This window comes from Ictidomys tridecemlineatus, chromosome 4 (genome assembly GCF_052094955.1).
Source record: "Ictidomys tridecemlineatus isolate mIctTri1 chromosome 4, mIctTri1.hap1, whole genome shotgun sequence".
Lineage (NCBI taxonomy): Eukaryota > Metazoa > Chordata > Mammalia > Rodentia > Sciuridae > Ictidomys > Ictidomys tridecemlineatus.
In genome coordinates, this window is record NC_135480.1 from 146,307,953 (window position 1) to 146,326,448 (window position 18,496).

The window sequence follows — 18,496 nt, forward strand, 5'->3', positions numbered from 1 at the left end:
TGTCTTCTTTGTACTCCTTTAGTTATATCAAATCAACCACAACAACATAAAAAGCCTAGTGTGGTGGCCCACAACTGTAATTCCAGGGATTCAGGAGGTGAAGGCAGGATGATCACAAGTTCAAGACCATTCTAGCAACTTAGCAAAAACCCTGTTTCAAAACAAAATGAAAAGGGCTGGGGATGGAGCTCAGTGGTAAAGTGTTTGCCTAGTGTGCATAAAACAAACCTAACATTTATTGATCACCTACCACATAACCAACACTAAACTTAATTGTTACACCAATATTAAAAATCTTGTGCTGTTTTCTACTTTATTGAAATGGACACTGAGCTCCAGAAAGAATTTCTGGAAATTCTAGAAAGAAGAATTTCCCGCAAAGTATCACAGCTGGTAAAAGACTGCACCAGGACACAAAGGGAATTACATCTAACTATAAAATGTCTATTCTTGGACATAACAAAAATATACATACATTAACAAAGACTGAATATCATATTTGAAATTTTTGACATTTATGAGAATTGCACTCATGAATAAAATCATGGAGCTTGGGTTGAGGCTTTGTGGTAGAGCGCCTGCCTGGCATGAGTGAGACACTGGGTTCCATCCTCAGTACCTCATAAAAATAAATAAAATAAAGGTATTGCGTCCATCTACAACTAAAAAAAAATTAGAGTAAAATCATAGTCTAAGTAAGAACTCAAAATCACCACATATTTCCCTTTAGTTTTCATTATCCATGCCAGTTTAAAAACAAAGAATTACTTGCTGTATCTATCAAAAAAGAACTTTGCATTAGATACCACTAGCATTTTTAATGGTTCCATTAACAGTTTCATATACTAAAATCTATAATCATTATAAATAAATATCCATTCACTGAATTCAGGACATTGCCATTAGAGGCTGGGAATGCTCCCAAGATGAGAAAAGCATTAACTTCTTTGGCTATCTCCTCTTCCCCAAAGCAAGGACTATTTCTCCATAAGATTCATCCTTTTCTTTCTGTGTTCTTCTCTTCACACACTATCCCGGGACTAATATTTTGAAGTTTCAACTTTCACTTGTATATTTTGATGACTTTCTGATTTATTGTTCCAGCTTTCTCATTTACCTGAATTCTAATCTGTTAATATGAACTGCCTCTTTGTAAATATAACTCAGTGAGATACAAGATGTTCTTCTCATACCATGTCAACATTAATACACTCATACCCTATAATTCATAAAATGAAGGGGGTAATGTTCCTGAATGTTTCATCCACTAGCCTTCTGGGGCTTGCTTCACTGGCCATATGTCCCCCAAATTTTGAACATATTTGGATTAATTATTGCACTAACTCATAGTAACCTCATCTGTGTTGACAATTGTATTCCTAACATGCATACAAAATTATTCAAGGTGTAAAGGGCGGACTAAAGTTCAAAAGGTAATTTATTAGGAAATTAAAATAAGAGCACTTACTTGGGAGTCAGTCAATAACTTCCATAAGCTCTACATGATACACATTTTTGAAGCCCTAAATCTACCAAGTGATTTAACTAGGTATTTCAATACTATCCCCTTTGATTTTGACAATTAAGATAGAAATCAATGCTATATAAGCACACGGAACAACAACCCTGTGTAAGGTGATTATTCTCTCCATTTCAGACATGAAAATTCAAGTAGTTAAATAACTTGTCCAAGGTCACATACAGGAAGTGACTGTGCTAGAATTGAATACAAGTCCACTGACTTTAAGATACTTATTTATTATATTATGCTATGTTGGGCCTGTTTTCCTGTCATTTTCTAAAGTCACTTTAATCTGAACTCAATTTTCTCATTAAAAAACAAAAGAAAGAAAGGGTGTTACAAGTGTTCCTCTGAGAGGAACAGAAGTCATTAGAAAGAATGTGCTGTGAGGCATTTTTCTAAGTTCCTGTACATATACCCAACATGATTCCAGTATGGTCCTACATTCCATTGTCCCAACCCCTATTGAGAATACCTGGCTTTTCTCATGTTATACATGAAGTAGTAAATTATTTGAAGGTATTCTGTAAAGAAATATATTGCAAACCATATAGTAAGCACTTTAACAATAAAAGAAGTAGAGAAATAATCCAATAAAGGATATAAGATGAAATCATAAAAATTACTCAGCTAATCCAGAAGAAAATAAGAGGAAAAGGAACAAAATAATAAACAAGACAACCAAAAAGCAAGTGCTAATACAGTGGAATTCAATCAAACCATATTAATGACATAAAATATAAACACACAAATGAAAAGGCAGATCGTCAAATCACATAATAAAAGTCCAAATTAAATTTTGCTTACAAAAAATCCCCTTTAAATGACACAGATAGGTTAAAGTGATAGAAAATACAAACCATGCTATATTGACATCAGACAAAACAGATTTTAAAGCAAAAAATATTATCAAAAATAAAGAGGGTGGGCTGGGGATGTGGCTCAAGTGGTAGTGCGCTCGCCTGGCATGTGTGCAGCCCGGGTTCGATCCTCAGCACCACATACAAACAAAGATGTTGAGTCCGCCAAAAACTAAAAAATAAATATTAAAAAAATTCTCTCTCTCTCTCTCTTTAAAAAAAAAAACAAAGAGGGTCATTATAATATGATAAAGGAATCACTTCAACAAGAGAATGCAGCACTCTCAAATTCAATCTTAAATGCACCTATTATGAGAACTCCAAAATACATAAAGCAAAACCTGATTAATTTGAAAGAGGAAAGGTACTCAAATAAAGTTACATAGAGGGAGATTTTAATACCTCTTTTAAATTGATATATCAAATAGACATCAGTAAAGATAGAAAAACAAAAAGTTGAACAAACTATCAATCAATTTGATCTAACATTTTTAGGACACTCCACCAAACAATAGCAGAAATATTCACCCTTGTCTTCTATACAGATAACATTTACCAAGACAGACCAAACTCTTATTGTCTTAACAATAGCCTAACTAATCTTTATAAATTTCAAAGAACTTAAATCTTATAAATTAAGTTGTCTGATCAAAACAGAATTAAATTAGAAATCAATAACAAGACTGTAGATGTAATTCAGTGATAGAACATTTATTTGCCAGGAAAGGCCCTAGGTTTGATTGATCCCCAGCACCACAATGGAAAAGTTAAAATAAAATAAGGAGAAGAAGAAAGAACTCGGTAACAGAGAATCGCAAAATATTTGGAAACTGAATGATACAATTCTAACTTATTGGTCAAAGAAGAAATAAAACAAAAACAGGAAAATGATAAAAATGGAGATCATCAAGTCAAGCAAAATAAGCTAAATTGTAAAAAAAAAAAAACTGTCACATGTTTTCTCTCACATGCAGAATCTAGAAAAAATAAAAAGACAGCATAAGAGGAGGAGGACTATTAGGGAAGGGAAAGGGAAACCTCAGGGAAGGGGTTGTTAAAAGGGATAAGACATAGTAATAGGGAGGTTGGGTATGTTCAAAGTAATTATATGCATATATAAAAACTTCACAAAGGAAAACATTATTTTGTACAATGAATATATATTATGAAATGTAATAAAATTGTTTTTAAAAAGAGAAAAAGAAAAATTAAACTTTATTTGAGTGGAATGAAAATGACAATATTTGGGGTGGGGTGGGTACCAGGAATTGAACTCACAGGAACTTAACCACTGAGCCACATCCCAAACCCTTTTTTATACTTTATTTTGAGACAAGGTCTTGCTAAGTTGCTTAGGGCCTCACTAAATTGCTGAGACTGACTTTGAACTTTCAATTCTCCTGCCTCAGCCTCTTGAGCCTTTGGGATTACAAGCCTGCACTACTGCACTCAGCTAAATACTATAATTTGTAAGAAGCAGAACCCTCTCCATAAACATGAGTTCAGAAAAAAGGATTAAATTATTTGATCTATTTTATGTCATTAAAATCAGGAATTAAGATTAAAAGAGAATTATAAATTCATAAAATATTAGAACTAGAATGCTAGAAATATTTCTAAAATCTGTAAACACATGAAATTTAGAGAAGAAATAATTTCAGGAAGAACATATGACTTGCTTAATAGGAATCAATAGTGAATTTTATTTAAATGAGCAGTCTCTATTAATAGCTATATAATATAAATATCTGAGTTCTTTAAATGCATATTTTCACCTAATAAAAGCATATAACGTGTTTTACAAAACAGATATACAAATTTCTTCATCTTCTATCTGGTTAATCTGGGCATTCTGTGCTTTGAAACTAAGTTTTCCATGGTTACACACAACAGCATAATGGTTAAAAGTGCTAAATTCTTCATCTATATTGCCTGATTTATGCCCTGACTTTACCACAACTAGTAGCCATGATACTAGACAAGTATTTGGATTCCTTAGTTTTCTCAAGTGCAAAATAAAAATAACTGTAAAATGAGAATAAATAGTCCCCACCTGCTAGAGTGATTAGGATTATATGAGCTACTGCCTTTTGTAGGCTTACAACTATACCTGATGCATCAAAAAGCTTAAAAATTAACAACTATTACACAGCATCAATTTATAATTGCTTGAAGTTTAGTAGACAAGACATCAACCTGAATTTTTTAACTAGATGACATAAATTAAAATGGGATACCATCACAGAAGAAGGAGTTGCTTCCAACTCACAAGTGTTATAAAAAGTTTACAAGTTATTTAAGTTATTTCCAAGTCAATGTCAAAACAAAGCTAAGGCAATTTCTTTTCAAAGCAAGAAATAATGATCTCATGGAAAATTACATAAAGTGTTTTGGGATCAACCAACAAAATTAATAATACCATATTTCAGATGATATGGAAGTTACATGTTAGTGTTGTTCTGTTGCCTTCAATTATTCCTCATTATGAGCTCCATTCAACCAGAATTATGAATTTAAATATTGTGTCTTAAAAAAAATAACATTTATTTCTACTTTTGTTTTTAAATGACTAAAAGGCAACATCCAGCAATATAGCACTAGAATAATTTCCATTTGGTATAAGAAAACAACAGAATAAATGTAGAACACATTTCACATATTTTTTAGTTTATGCAACTTCAATGCTTTCAACACTGCATACATTACTAAAAGCACAAAAATAGATGCTGTACTATCAAATTGTAAAGAATACCAAATTGATATAATTATACTTTAAAATTTCTTCCAAGTATCAAAAGTACAATTTTCTTGTTTTTTCTTTAATTAAAAGTCTTATAAGTCTCTTGTATGTTTGAAAGAATAAGAAAAACAAGTACAGTTTTACAAAGTATCTCAAAATTTCACATTTTAATGAAAACTACTATTTGTAATCCATGTTCTTTTTGACACTGAGGCTAGAAGCCTCCTTAGCCGTTCTAAATGAGGATGTGCCTTAATCAATACGACAAAATAGAATAAGCCTGTCTTACTTTAAGCTACTGTGTAAGAACTAAGTAGGTGATTAGATTTACTACACCTTTAATACTATAACTGAAATTTCATCCATAATTTCTCTATTTGTAAAACAACCTTTCTCTTCTCTTCATATAATACTAAAAATTATGAGGAGGTCTGTGATTGTGGCACATGAAAGCAATGAAAGAGATTAGTTAGACAAAGACAGAAAGCATGAAAGAACCCCTAGCACCACTTGTTCCTCTGTGCTGCCTCTCAGCCACCATGCATCCTCCAATGAACCAGCAGAAAATCAAACTTCTCATTGTGTATGCTGTCTTCTTCTAGGATTTTGCAATAAACTAGACCAACCAGCAGCTTTTACCATCTGAAGGGATCAAGCCCAGAAAAATACTTAAACTTGGTTTGAGTACTAATGGGTCATTAACTGAGTCTACATGCCTACCGAAAGCACTACAGAAACATGAAAACATAAGCCCAGAACAAAATTCATAGGTGGCTTTGAAGAGTGAGGTTGGGAATATTGTCATCACCATCTATTTAGCTAGAGACTTACCATTTACAAAGTATCTTCACATAAAATTATTTCAATATTGATAGCAACAGTATTTTTATTCTTACTCTGTTGCAGGCAGAGATTGAAAAAGGTTGGGAGACTTGACAGAGGTCACTTTAACAACTAGTTGAGCAGTAACTTAACTTCTATCTTCCTCAAAACTAACAGCAGAAACTAAATTTAGCCCTTCAGCTACACTGTTATATCCCATATAAAAGAGGAAGCAGTTTTCATATCAAAGTCAGTAATTACTTCTATAAACTATATACTCTTCTATAACTGCCTTTACTAATCCCATTCCTTCTTTTACTTCTTTACCTCCTTTAATTACTGGTTCTTATCTTCAGATGACCTGAGAAGTCAAAAAACATTTTGTCCTTTTAAATCATTCAGATCCTATTCTGCATAACCAAAGAATATCCCTGGATCAAAACTGAATCCCACAAATATAAAGTCTTTTTATCTATATGAATTCACTATCATCCCTTTAACCCTATGATACAAGTAGTCCTGTTTTCCAGACTTCCAGCACACAGCATTAGTCCATCAATAGGATGTATAGTCCTGTTGATAGAAAACCCTCATAGTAAAGTCAAAGAGTGTGCTTCTGTAAATATTTTTCTGAAAGCCTTCAGTGTGAAAGAAACTTTCGGGGGAGGCAGGGAAGGGGGGCAGAGATCAGGAAGCATTTTTTAAAAGGAGACCTGATTTGTTCTGTAGAGTAGAAAAAGTACCTAAGGAGCGAAAAGAGCTGCTATGGAAATGAGAAGACAGGAGGTTGGGAACAAAACTTAATCCACAAAATCTAACCCAAATGAAAAATGTGTAGTAAAACAATCACAGCACATGTAAAAATCAACCTTGGCTTTTCCCTGTGTTGCCAAACTGATACTGAAATCTACTTGGGCTGTGTGTTTTTGTTGTTGTCAGTGATAATGAAGTACATGCACGTGTATACCTTAAAAGAGGAGACCTAAAGTCAATAGCAGAAATGCTAAGGCAATTCTATCCTGGCATGGTGTGGAGCTTCCTAATCATACAGAATTTTGAGTTTAAAATAGAAAGGTTTTTAATTGCTAGACAGTGATGGAAAAACACTCTGCCTTATCAGAAGCTACCTTTCTCTAATCTTCAGTCTATAGGAAATAAAAATTGATTCTCAAATGATTTATAGATCAAATTCAACAACTTGCATCATTATGTTAGTTAAGAATTCTCTATATTGTCAGACTAATTATTTCGCAGTTCTGACCAGTTTTGTTATTTGCTTAGAAGGTAAGTAATGCATTTTGTACAGTGAAGATATATTATTCAAAAAAAGAGACAATAACTAAAAAATATCTGCTCTGCTATGTGTAAAGTACCTGCTATAAATAAGAAATGTTGATGGGTCAATAGTGTTTTTTTATAAAAATGGTTGTAAAAGGAGAAATGTCTTTCAGAAATGTGACTTCAGTATGTGATTCCTGTATGCCTCAATGGACAATTACGATTGAGCTATATTTAAATACACACAAAAAAAAATAAAATAGAAAACTGTCAACCCTGGGAAGATAAAAGATGAAAAGAGGCATTATGTCCTTATTGAAGGACTATATTATTGTCTAGTCAGACTAAATGGAGTTTCTGAATGAATACAGACTATTTTTCTAACATCCATGTAACACAATGAATAAAAATGCTAATAATTCAATTGAGCGGCTATGAAAGAACTGAAGCTCTCCATACACTGATGCAAGAATGGAAAATGGTATAACCACTTCAGAAAGCCACTTTTGAAGTTAATTCTGAAGTTACTTCTGAAGGTAAACATATTGTAAGCATACAACCCAGCATTTTCACTCCTACATGTTTGTTTATCCAAGAATAAATGAAAACATTGTCTGAACAAAGACTTGGAAACAAACCTTCATAGCACTTTGTTCATAAAAGGTAAAAACTGGATAAAAGAAAACACTGGTGAGAGGGAATTCTAATCAGCAATTTAAAAAATAACTATTCATACATACACAATATGGATAAATTTTGACGACATTATGATGAGCAAAAAAAAAAAAGACCAAAAGAGCATATCTCATTTTATTCTGCCATGATGTATCATGCTTCACAGATAAAGTGCTTTTTACATATTAAAGGTTTGTGGCAACACTTTATAGAAGAAGTTGTTTGTCTAACAGTTCTGATGATTGTTAGAATTTTTTAACCATATAGTATTTTTAAATTAAGGTATGTAAATTTTTTAGATGTAATACTACAACATGCTTAAAAGACTATAATGTAAACACAACTTTCATGTGCATTGGGAAACCAAATGGTTCATATAACTCACTTTATTACAGTATTTGCTTTAATGTGGTGGACTGGAATCAAACCCATAGTATCTCCAAGGTATGTCTGATTCCACTTATATAAATTATAGAAAACAAAAATCTCATCTAAAGAGACAGAAAGCAGATGAGTGTTTGCCGGGGACTGAAGATCAGAAGTGGATATGATGATGTTAAGTAGAGGCACAAGTTAGCTTCAGTGAGTATAAAAATGTTCTGTCTTTATTGTGGTTGTAATTACATAAATAGAAATTTTAAAAACTGAACTGGACACCTTAAAAAGGGTGTATCTTATGTACAGCATATTTTATAGCATGTATACTTTAACTAAAATTATTTTTAAAAAACATTTGAAAGTAATACGTTTAGAACAAAGAAAACAGTATATACACTATATTTCCTGCAGCGCTTATATCATGTTAAGGGTATGGTGTTTACCTCTATGAACATTATAAAGGAATATAAAGGAATCCTATTCATCAAATTCCAAATTGGTTGCTAGTAAAGGGCTAAGGGAGTAGCTCAGGGAGTAGAGCACTTGCCTAGCATGTGTAAGGCCCTGGAAAAATTAAAGAAAATTAGAAGGGTAAGTTGAACAGTTATTTGATTGTAATTGGCAATAAAATCATATAGGAGAAATGCTTATATATTTGGACTGATGACAAGAAGGTAAAATAGACATCATTGCTTTCACGTGCCTGAAAAGCTCCCCCTCCGAGGGAAAGAAACATACTTCTACTGGGTGAAAGTTACATACACACAGAATTTATCCTCAACATATAAACGACAAAGCTATTCTATTTAGAGTTCAAATTATACTTGTTGAATATTTACCATTTCCCATGTAAATGGAGTAAATGGAATGTGAGCTTTCTAATAAAGTAGTTATAGAGCTGTTGCTGTTGAACTCCTTTTGTTAGCCTTACTAGAGAAGGTATTAGAATAATTAAATGGTCTCTAAAATCTCTTTTACAGTAAATCTGCTCCTGTTATATAACTTGAAGTAAAATTTCATTTTCTCAAAGTATTGAACTTTATGGTGGCTATTAGTACTATGCACTTCATATTTCAGTATTTAAAAAATGTTTTTGATTAAATTGTGCTTCATTTTTAAAAACATGTAACTGTTCATCATTAATACATCTGAGGCAGAGTTCTTGTTTATTATAAATCAGCTAATAGTAAAATTATTCCGTACTGGAAAAAAAATACACTTTAGAATGATTTACTTTCTGATAAAATTTCAAGTATTGCCTAAAAGAAAACTGTTGACAAAGAAAATGTGGCAAGCAAGTTTCTAATAAAGGTAAATGAATGGCCTGGAAAATAGTGGTTTTTCTAACTGTTTGGGGTGGGGAGAGTCCCTAATATGTAGCAAGAATGACAAAAATAAAGTTAAGACTTCATCAGGTAGATACTAATGATAAAGTATGGAACAGATGAAAGTAAAGAATGAAGGTTATGTAATGCATATTAATCATCTGCCTTCACATTTATTCTCCACTTTCCTTTTCCAAGAAGACAATTACTCATTTGGGGATCCAAAAGTTCCAAAGAAGTTACCTTCATCATTGTCTCCTGGAATGAAACTATACAAACCAGATACGACACTACTGAGATGGCAATATGATCTCCACTGGTCAAATCAGAATAAATATTGGGACATTTATTAAATATACAGAGGCAAATACTCTTTTTCTAAGTGAAATTAAACATGGAAATAATAATAGTTAAGAGCTAGAAAAAGCCTTATCAGGAGCACCAGAATGAAAGCAACACCAGAGAGCCAAAACAAAAAACAGAAGTCACTGAATTGCTGTATAATTTCCAAAGTAGTTCTTTGAAGTTACATGAGCTAATATATTCGTTAGTAGCTTAAGTTATGAGTCAGTTTTTTAATTTTTTATTATTTGCAATAAAAATTACAGAAAGGAAAATGGACTAAAATATATAAGATGTCAATAATACTCAAAACCGGTTTTGAAATTTATAGCTAAAGCTACAAATTAAAGTAATTCCAGTGTTAATGACATAATAATCTTAAGTCCCCATTCATTGAGCATCTTTCATTTCTCTATGTGGATTTTTCTTCCTTCTTTCCTCCCTTCTTACCTGTTTCCCTTCTCTCTCTCTCTCTCCCCACCCCCTTGCTCTCTCGCTCTTTTTTTCTTTTCTCCCCCAACCCCAGAGTTGGGGATAAAATACTCAGGGCCTTGTTCATGCTCAATAAGCTCTCAATTACCATGCTATAGCTCCAGCATGGCTAATTCTTATAAGCATTTAAAATTTTTAAATGTTTTTAGATTCATTTCAACCACCTAATCAATATCCATGCCAGATTTAATGGGTTCAGCAAACAATTCTTGAATTGGTGAGGTGAAAACAGTTAAATGCCACCTCTATTCTCAGTCTACCACAATCAACCAGGTGCTGGTCAAAGAGCCATCAACTCCAGGATTCAGAGTGGTCAGCTCCACAAACATGACACAAGTATAGAGAACATGATGGCAGCCTCAAAGATTCCCACTATTCTTGGACCTCATTCCAGGTCCCAAATAAATAAAAACCCTGAGGATATAAATACAGAACTTCTAGCAACCAAACTAAAGTTATCGATGGCAAAACAACTAAAAGAAGGCTGTCATTAAAAGTCAAGAAACCACGAATTAATGTGGCTTGTCATATGAAATATTTCAGTTAAGAACTACAGAGAAAAAAATTAAATACTGGTAAGAAAAGACTTAATTGGTCTCACTTACCACTTTGAGATTTTGAGAACCATTGCAGATGCCAGTCTACATTCCTCTGATAAAAATCTCTGAATAAAAAGAAATAGGAAGCTGTCTTTGGTGGACTTCAGGTACAAAATTACTTCAATTTCATTTTTCTAAATACTATTTAAGTGAGAAAAAAATCTCAAATATCCACAAGGTCTATGGAATTTTTTTTTTAGTAGGGCAATACCATCTCAAACTTGGGGAGAAAGAATGATAAGTACAATACATGATTGAGGGTCTTATTAATTAAAAACGAAATTATATATCCAAGTTTCTTAATAAGGAAATAAAAATAAGCAATTTTTATGTTCTTCAATTCTATGAATGAGTTCTCATCTATAATTGGTCTATCTTTAAAATAAATGTATATGCACATACATATTTTATTTAAGGTGAATTTATGGTAAGCTTTAGTCACAAAGCAACAATATCAGTCCCAACTTAAAGATAAAAAATTTAGGTAGAATCAGAGTATAAGGCTTATTTTAGAAAGTACAGAAGTTAGTGAGACAGTTTTGTGTTCTTTTAGAAGATTCCATACTGCTTATCAAAAGTAATCAAACAAAAAAATAGAAACATGGCAGGATAAAAGGGCCAAAGCAATTTTATTTTAGATTTATATGACTATGAATATCTTCAATGAACCTGTATTGCTTTTATATTCTGAAACATAAAATTATTTTTAAATGGGCCCACACAGGCAGAAAGGCCTTATGATCCAATATTTTTAAATATAAGAGGCCTACCTTTCCTATGTGAGACAAAGTTAATGCCTTCTTAAATAATGGGTTACTTAAGTACCTTGACAATTTCATTACCACCAGAATGACTTTTAGATATTTTAACAGTTTAACTTGCCACATTATAGTCTATTTAAAATGCCTAGAGTTTGCTGAGCTTCTTGGAGGGTATAAACTGATATTTTCTTAATCAAAAAATTTCAACCATTTTTGCTTAAATATTGTTCTCCATTCTCATGATATTCTCCTGCTGTAACTCCAATTATACATATGCTAGGTCAGTAGTTCTCTGGATTTTTGCTCATTTTTCTTCAACCTTTTTTCTCTAGGTTCTTCAGACTGAGTAAATTTTATTGATGTATATATCACATTCATTGCTTCTTTAAAACATTTTATTAGAGATGCTAAAACCAATAAAATTTTAATTATAATTATTGTTCTCCCCAGGTATAAATTTCCATTTAGCTTTCTTTATAATAGTTTCCATTTCTCAGCCAAAATACTCAACCTGTTCACTGATGAAGATCACAGATTCTTCTCTCTGCTTGCTTGGCTTATTTTTGTGTTTCGGTCCTTGTATAATACATAAGCCTCTGAAGATCAACATCCAGGTTATCTCAAAATCTGTTTCTGTTGACTTCATTTCCTCTCAATTACAGGTTCCATTTTTTATTGGTTCTTTTACAGGTCTAGTAATTTTTTATTATATATGGAACATTATAATTTTAAAAAATGAAGAAATCTTGGTTCTGTGCTATGATCCTATAAGACTGGTAAGTGACTCTTATTCTCAAGCAGTACAATTGGCTGTACACATTTGAGTTACGGATGTTTTGAAAGGCCCAAGGTATTTCTTACAAACTCCTCCAGTTTGGCAGTATTAAATTTCTGCCTCCTGTTTATTGTAGAGATCTATCCAGTTTTAATCTTATTAAGCATTACTCTGGGATGCTGCTATGATTTGCATGGGTCCACTCCAAAATTTAGTATTAATATCATTGATGATATTAAGAGGTGAGGATTTTAAAACTAGGTCATGAGGAATCTCCTCATGGTTGAGATTAAGAACTACACAAAATTCAGCTCTCTAGCACTTCCAATGTTTGAAAACTTTTGCTGTAAGGGACACAACATCCTCCCTCTGGAGGCCAAAGAATTGAAGGTGCCATCTTGGAAGTAGCAGCCCTCACCAGGAAACTAAACCTCTGGTGACTTGGTCTTCAACTTCTTAGTTTACAGAGTGTGGGAAAATAAAATCCCATTTCTTAAGAATTTTATTCAGTCCCAAGTATTCTGTAACAGCATTAATATTTACTAAGGCAGAGGTCCTTACTCGTAAACTAGGGATTCTCAACTGGACAGCTAGCAGGATCATAACATCTCTCTACTTTGTTTGGGACAGAGTTCCAATGTCTACTGGAAACCTTTAACACAGAAATGATCAAATCACTAGTAGACACTCTCTGGCAAGCTCACACAGTCTCATTTGGAACATATCTACACAATCCTTCGTTAAAGGACTCAAGGGGAACCCAACTTTAGAATTCTTTTTTTTATTATTATTATTGGTTGTTCAAAACATTACATAGCTCTTGACATATCATATTTCATACTTTAGATTCAAGTGGGTTATGAACTCCCATTTTTACCCCGTATACAGATTGCAGAATCACATCAGTTACATATCCACATTTTTACATAATGCCATATTAGTAACTGCTTATTGTTATACAAAATTACATATAAGAGGTTGTGAGGGGAAAGGAAAAAAAGGGAGAGAATTACAGCAGATGGGATAGAGAGAGAAGATGGAAGGGGAGGGGAGGTGGGATAGTAGAGGATAGGAAAGGTAGCAGAATCCAACTTTAGAATTCTGAACCCCCACCCTCTCTTTTCTCATGCCTTATTCCAGATATCAGATGCCTCAATAACCCCAAACTCTGATCTTTGCCTTCTCAGTCAAAAGGTGTCATTATTTCTGCTTATACTTCAGGTCCTTGTCACAATACAGGAAACTGCCCTTAGTCACAGTCGGAGCACAAGCAGGGTTCTTCTTATAAATGGCTTCTTGCACTGCCTATTGTCCAATTCCTAAAGACAGTTGCCTCAAATATTTTGTCAATTTTATTACTTGTTTGTGGCAGGAGAATTAAACCATTACCAGTTATTCCACCAAGGTCAGTAACAGAAATTCTTCCCCATATTAATTTAAACTTTTCTTGTTTTCTCTCATTTCTCAATTTATATTTCATTTGTCTCTTCATGCCCAATGTGTACATTTTATGAGCCTGAGATTCAATTTGTACATAGTGCTAAATAATCTTGATAACATATCTTAGATCTTATAATGATAATGGAAAACATTATCATGAGTTTTGTAGTTTCTGAAGTATAGCAAAATTATTTTAAATGGATTTTTAAAGTATCCTCCCATACTTATTTGCCTTTTTCATAAACAAAACAGCATAAGAAACACATCATCAATAAATGGATGCCTTATTACCTTTAACATTATTTTCTTCTTAGAGTATGTTTGCCTATTTTTACTCAAGTTAAAATAAGAATAGAAAAATCAGAAAACCTCAAGTTATCAGAATTCTTCTTACTTTCCAATTTTTGAAATTAATTTGATCTCACTGCCATAAGTGTAAATGACTATATTTAGGTGCATAGAAACAACTACTAGATAATCCATGAGCAATTTGAATGACAAATTGATGTAAATATATATAAGTTTTAATTTAAAATATTTTCACAAAATGGAAGGTTCCACAAATGAAGTATATGCTATTTGAATATGGACTTTTCAATTGACTTAAGATACTAAAGATGTTCATTCAAACAAATGACTAGAAATAGTCAGCGCCAACTTATCCATTAGATATTAGGGACCATAATTCTTTCAAGAACCCAAAAACATGTTTGAATTTATTTAATTCACTTTAAAATAAGTAGATTCTACAGTGTGAGGCCCTAGGTATCTTTCTACTAGACTGAATGAGGTATTATTCCCTCCAGGTTCTCAGAGGTACTCATCTATCCCTAACCTTTTCCCTAGTCTTTTTGGTGTAGATGAACTGCACCATTTGCAATTATTTGGCAAACCAAGAACTAGAAGATACTGGACAAATGGTACACTGACTACACAACTATTTTATATTTATTTTCTACACTAGAAGGGAACTTGATGTCTCTTCCCATTTCAAAATATGTACATTTCAAAGATATATATATATATCTTTGAAGCAGCCTACCATCACAAGTTCCTGTTTGAGCAGTGGCTTCCAACCCACAGCCCACTTGCAGAGCCAAGATGAGAATCACACTGAGAACCCACAGTGTCTCAATAATCCTCAGATGACTTAGGCTACTAGTTTCACTGACTTTTCCAGGTCCTCTGAATTACTTATTCATAGTTGTTCAAGCAAGTGCTTCCTATATTCAAATCATCACAGCTTCATGGCATATGTATTAATAGTGACCAAAGTTACAAACAAAATCTTCATTGAGAAAAGTGATTTAAGAGAATTATTTTTCTATTGATATTCAAAAGAAATTTTACTTATAAATATAATACTTGGAATATATAAAAGCAGAGCAATCTGGATCAAAGCTTGGAATAAAAGAGAATAGCATGGCTAAATCTAACCATGAACCTCCTGAAATCCATTTGTTTAATGGAAATTTAGTGAGTTTAATCAGAAAGCCAAGGTCTTCATTTTAGTAATAAAAAAACTTTTTATTACTAAATCTTAGTAATAAAAAAACTTTTTCCTTAAGTTTAGTCTCAATTTCTTCATAAATAATATAGACATATAAACATAAGCCCTGGCAATCTCCAAAGTACTATTACCATGAAATGAACAATTTGCTTCAAAAACATTTGGTAAAAAAATTATTTTAGGGATTTTTTAGTGGCAGAGCACTTCCCTACCATGTGTGAGGCACTGGGTTTGATCTTTAGCACCACATAAATATAAAGGCATTCTGTCTGTCTATAGCTACAAAAAAAAAAAAGACAACTTTTAAACCCAGTAAGTAAGCCAGGCATGGTGGAACACACACTTGTAGACCCGGCCTCTCAGATGGCTGAGGCAGGAGGGTGTTGAGTCCACAAGTTCAAGCTAATTTGTCTGGACATCATAGAAAGACCCATTTCAAGGGAAAAAGAAGCAAATAAAAATAAATAAATAAATGTATATTATTCTTATTCTTTTATTTCATCACAATGACACTAAAAAAGTCTTAAATCTCCTAGGTCCGCATTCCATTGTCTATACTGTATCAGTCACAAAGTCGAATTCATTCTTTTGAACTTTTTAATATGTTTTATATGTCAGTCTCCAAAGTATTCCATTTGAATTACAGATTGTAGGCCACAAAGGTATAAAACCACTACTTTTCAAAATAGTTCAAACACTGCCTAGTTTATAAAATATCTCATTATCAACAAGTAAAAAAATAATCTGTCATAAATTCAAGCTGAAATTACTTGAAACTTTAGAAGAACGGTACACATTTACTTTGCAAAGGGCTAAACCATAAATACTGCAGGCTTTAAATATATATGCCCCAAACAATAGAGCATCTATGTTCATCAAACAAACTCTTCTCAATTTAAAGAGTCAAAGAGACCACAACCCAATAATACTAGGTGACTTTAAAACATCTCTTTCACCACTAGATAGCTCTTCCAAATGCTAAACAAAGAAACTATAGAACTCAATACAATCAATAACTTAGACTTAACAGATACATATAGATTATTCCATCCATCAATGAGTGAGTACACTTCTCAGCAGCACATGAATTCTTCTCTAAAACAGACCGTATATTATCTCACAAAGCAACTCTTAGCAAACACAAAAAAAGTAGAGATACTACCTTGCATTCTATCAGTGGAATGAAATTAAAAATCAATGATAAATTGAAAATTAGAAGCTACTCCAACATGGGTAGACTAAATATTATGCTACTGAATGAATAATAAATTGCAGAAAACATTAAAAAGGAGATTTTAAAAATCTTATAGGTAAATGAAAACACTGATACAACATATCAAAATCTCTGGGACAATACTAAAAGGAAAGTTCATTACACGGAATTCATTCCTCAAAAGAAGAAAAAACAACAACAAATACATGACCTAACATTACATCTCAAAGTCCTAGAAAAAGAAGAACAAATCAACACCAAAAGCAAAAGAAGACAGGAAATGATTAAAATAAATTAAATAGAAACAAAATGATTGAAATCAATGAAATGGAAACAAAAGTAACAACTAAAAACACTGACAAAACAAAAAGTTGGTTCTTCAAAAAAATAAATAAAACTGATAAACCCTTATCCATGCTAATGAAGAGAAGGAGAAAACTCAAGTTACTAAAATCCATAATGAAAAAGGAAATATCATAACAGACACTACAGAAATACAGAAGATAATTAGAAATTATTTTGAAAATTTGTACTCCAACAAAATTGAAAATATTGAAGACATGGACAAATTTCTAGAGTCATATGATTCACCCAGACAGAATCAGGATGATATACACAATTTAAACAGATCAATTTCAAGATGCCATCAGAAGCCTACCAACCAAGAAAAGTCCAGGACCAGATGGATAAACAGCTGAGTTCTATAAGATCTTCAAAGAAGAACTAATACTAGTACTCCTCAAATTATTTCATGAAATATAAAAAGAGGGGACACTTCCAAACTTATTCTATGAGGTCAACATCACCCTGATTCCAAAACTAGGCAAAGACACATCAAAGAAAGAAAACTTCAGACCCATATCTCTAATGAACATAGATACAAAACTTCTCAATAAAATTCTGGCAAATCACATACAAAAACATATTAAAAAGATAGTGCACCCTAAACAAGGGGGGTTCATCCCAGGGATGCAAGGTTGGTTCAACATGCAGAAATCAATAAATGTAATGCATCACATCAATAAACTTAAAAGATAAGAATCATATGATCATCTCAATACAATACAGCACCCCTTCATGTTCAAAACACTAGAAAAGATAGGGGTAATAGGAACATATCTAAACATTCTGAAAACTATCTATGCTAAGCCCAAGGCCAACATCTTTCTAAATGGAGAAAAATTGAAAGCATTCGCTCTAAAAACTAGAATAAAATAGGGATTCTCTCTTTCACCACTTCTTTTAACATAGCCCTTGAAATCTAGCCAGGGCAATTAGACAGAGGAAAAAAATTAAAGGGAGGGGTCTTTGGTTGATGAGGAGGGTCCCACAGTGCAGCAAGGTGGTACTCCTGGAGTGCAAGTAGTTCCTGATAGAGATGACCAGGCTCTTCCCGAAGTGTTGGTTGTCAGGCAGCCAGTATATCACCTTGAAGAAGTATGATGGCTTAATTAAACCTGCACAGAGAAAGGGTTCTGTGGAGGGCATTGATCCCTCAGACAATATGGAAAAAGAAGATCAGCACAGTGGTGAGCTCCAAAAGAAGTGAATAAGTTTCAGATGGCTTATTCAAACCTATTGAGAGCTAACATGGATGGGCTGAAGGAGACAGACAAAAAGAGCAAGAGTAAGAAGAACAAAGCAGCACAGTGAAGGGCACTGAATTCCCTGCTTTTATCAAACCACTGAATTACTATTTTTCCTTTTGTTTATAGTTTTGTTTAAAAATCTAGGTTTCTGGTTCCCCCACTAACTGTTTTCATG

General features: G+C 32.8%; 1 protein-coding gene and 1 pseudogene across 12 annotated transcripts in view; one reads left to right on the forward strand and one right to left on the reverse strand.

Annotated features, from left to right (window-relative positions):
* Positions 1-18,496, reverse strand: part of Rfx3 (regulatory factor X3) — a 300,010-nt gene that overhangs the window by 188,936 nt on the left and 92,578 nt on the right. The window contains exon 2 of one of the 12 annotated variants that reach the window (XM_040285704.2): positions 11,040-11,098. The exons of the other annotated variants lie outside the window; for them this stretch is intronic. The gene's annotated coding sequence lies outside the window, so the exon portion shown is untranslated. The remainder of the gene's footprint in view (positions 1-11,039; positions 11,099-18,496) is intronic. 12 annotated transcript variants of the gene reach the window in all.
* LOC101973145 (signal recognition particle 14 kDa protein pseudogene) lies at positions 18,048-18,407 on the forward strand (annotated as a pseudogene).